This window comes from Carlito syrichta, unplaced genomic scaffold (genome assembly GCF_000164805.1).
Source record: "Carlito syrichta isolate Samal-C Ts95f unplaced genomic scaffold, Tarsius_syrichta-2.0.1 Scaffold8884, whole genome shotgun sequence".
In the NCBI taxonomy this organism is placed as follows: Eukaryota; Metazoa; Chordata; class Mammalia; order Primates; family Tarsiidae; genus Carlito; species Carlito syrichta.
The window spans coordinates 1-3478 of NW_006952980.1; the positions used below are offsets into that span (position 1 = coordinate 1).

The following is a 3478-nucleotide window of genomic DNA, read 5'->3' on the forward strand; positions in this document are numbered from 1 at the left end:
CAAAAAAAAAAAAAAAAATCTGCCAGGATTCACCATATTCTGGCCCATAAAACAAAGGCAAATACATTTTAAAGTATTACTATCACACACATTATAATTTCTCACTACCATGTATTAAAGTATAAATTAATAATTAAAAATAGCTTTCTAAATTCCAATAATTGAAAATTGAACAACATATTTCTAAATTAACCACGTCACAAGAGATCACAAGAAAATTTGTGAAATATTTGGAATTGAACAGATGGAAACATAAAATACAAACTTGTGGGACAAGTCTCAAGTCTTTTTTCTTTAAACTCTATATTTATGAAATGTAGATAAATCAAAATCTAAGTTTCCAGCTTAATTAACTATAAAAGCAATGAATTGTATTAAATGAAAAAGGTTGAAAATGTAGATCAATATAAGAACATAGTAGGTCCAGAAATTCACACATCTTTTGATCTTTTGAAGGAATTTCAGTCTTTGCAACAAACAGTTTTGGAAACATTTGAACGTCTTATGTAGAAAAAAACTTGAACCTTATTTTGAACCATACTTTAAAATGATGTAAAGACCTAGGTGTAAAACCTAATGCTATAAAGTATATTTTTTAAAAATATTGGAAATCATTAATCATTAATTATTACGTAGGATTAAAAATAAAAATGTTTTAAAGATACATATTCATCAAAACAAAGAAAATTTGGTTTCTTAAAAGACACTTAAAAAAATAAAACCAGGCAACCCCCTCAGATCCCCTCCCACTGTAGAGCTTTTCCATCCTCTCAATAAATCCTCCTTTAAAAAAATTTTTTTTAAATGAATAAATAAATATACCACAGAAGAAGAGAAAATAAATTGTAAGATATGTCTGTGAAAGAACTGGACTTCATTACATGTAAACACTCTCTCAATAATTAAAAAAAGCACAATAAAATGTGGGTAAAGAATTGTATATACATTTTAATAAAGAAGAGATATGGATACAAGACAAGCATCCCAAAAGAATGATGTTAGTCAATATTACTCAAGAGGGAGATGGAGATCATTCATGAGAAGTAGGTATTCAACAAGCTTTATAAACAATTAGACAAAAAACACAGGGAACAGACAGAAAACTTCAAATCCACATGTAAAGACTATACAAGGAAAATTTCTAATAAAGTGCACATCACATTGAGTCCAGAAATATATTTAAAAGAATAATATTAATATTCAGTAGAGGATCACTTCTGAGATGCAATGATAATTTAACTTCAGAACTAAGAAAAGGATAACAGTTGATTTTCTTTTTTGAGTTGGAGTTTCATTCCAATGCCCAGGCTGGAGTGCCATGGCACATTCATGGCCCTCCTAGCATCAACCTGCTAGTGGGCTCTGGTGATCCTTCCACCTCAGCCTTCCAAGTAGCCAGAACTATAGGCACGTGCTACCATGCCCAAGTAATTTTTTATTTAATGTAGTGACAAGGTCTCACCAAATTGCCCAGGTGGGTCTCGCACCCACAGGCTCAGGCAATTCACTCGCCTCGGCCTTTCAAAGTGCTGGGATTATAGGCTGAGCCACCAAGTTCAGCCAACAGCTGACTTCTCATCAGAAACTTTATAAGACAAAAGACACAGAAGTGATGTCTTGGAAGTATTGAAAAAAATTAATACATTTATGACAGGAGAAATTAATAAAGAATGACACAGCCCTAGACACAGGAAAAGCATTTGTTCAAATTCTATACTGATTAGTTTCAAGCACTAAGCAAACAAAGAATATAAAGAAAATTACTTGATGTGTTAAAGGAGTCAATAAAAAGTGTTATTAAAATTAACTGTATAAACTCCTTAATATTCAAGAATGTGATAGAAATTTCTGTGGGCAGTACTCCTCTTCAACATTAAGTTGAACCTTCCAGCCAGTACAATATACCAAACAAACAAACAAACAAAAAAACATACAGACAGGGGGAACTATCCATACTCACAGATAATATATGAATGTTTTAATAAAAATTCAACAAATATATTGAAAAATAGAATTACACACAAAAAGAAAATGCATATAAAAACTGTAAATAACTTGTGTTCCTGTAGGCCAGGTAGAAATTAAAAGTTTGCTGAAATAAACATTCTGTAAAGCAAAAATCCTATGTAACACATGGGTATAATTCTAAGAATATATGTCCTGAGTACAGGCAAGGGCCTTTCAGCCCATGAGAATACTCTGGAGCACAAGAGCAGACAATACAAGTTCGTTGGTCACACTCTCAGGAGAATGAGGCGAGTGTTCAGTGCTGCACTGGCTGTTGCAGTGGCTCTGTTGACAGTCCTCCTGGTCTAGTGACTCTCCTGTTTTGCATTTCAACCTCTCTGCATCAATTTCTTTTCTTTCTTTCTTCTTTTTCTTCTTCCTTTTTTTTTTTAATGACACGTGTATTAACAATGCGGTTGCACATAGAATGCTAAGAGCACTTTCCTTCATATTTTACAGAAGGGCTTGAATGTACAGACTTTCTATTAGTGATCACAGCATAGCACATCTAAAGCGAGTGCCTAAGTTAGATGTATTATCATTTACACCGAATTTAAATGTTTAACGGCAATAATGGGGGAAGGAGAGTACATAAGTTTATTTTACATAACTGACCGAAAAATAAATTCAAGAACTAGCAAATAGAATCTAATATGGTCTCATGTGCCCCAAGTGGGGTGGTACCTGGGTTTGGGGGGGTGAACACCATGTCCAAATAATTTGGTATCTGAAACTTCTGCGACTGTGGCGTCATAGAGCCATCAGTCCCCTTTCTGCCAGACATGGTGCTGCCGATCTCCTTAACTCGGTAGCCAGGTCTTTTGACATTGGTGAAAACGATGGCAAAATTGAAGTGTGTGCCCTTCTTTCTAGCTTCTGGGTAGACTTCTTTCACTAAACTAGGCAGTTCTTTCAAGGTTGCATCTATCCAGATGCAGATCTGCAGCTCGCTGGACGGCACGTTCCTGCGGGAGAACTCATCATGTGGTGGTGGCAGCCGTTGGGGTGGTAAGGACACGTAGCAGCAGTGGGCATGTCTTCTTGGGTGGATCGGTTTCTTCGACTCCTTCTTGATCTCCTCCTGGATGACCACCGCGACTCCACCGCCATCTTCCTCCTGCACTCCTGACCTCCGACCCCCGCCACAAGCATGAGCCCAGAGTCCTGCATCAATTTCATACTGCTCTTCTTTCTTCATCCCACTTTAACTTTCTGATGAAACATTAGATGAATTTCATTAGTATCTATTCAAGGAAGCAAGGGAGTGTATCTATTGTACAGAGTCCTCTAAGAGAAAATAATAATGATCACTAGCATTTAATAAATTCTAACCAGCATCCAAATGCTTTGTAGATTATCATATATACATGAAATATGGTGTATAATTCTCCATATATACATATATATATATACCTAGTAACAACTATATAAAATAAGTATAACTACTATACTTAAATATGAGAAGAAACAA

General features: G+C 35.2%; 1 pseudogene; it reads right to left on the reverse strand.

Annotated features, from left to right (window-relative positions):
• Positions 1-2655: 2655 nt before the first annotated feature.
• Positions 2656-3159, reverse strand: LOC103254068 (annotated as a pseudogene).
• Positions 3160-3478: the final 319 nt, after the last annotated feature.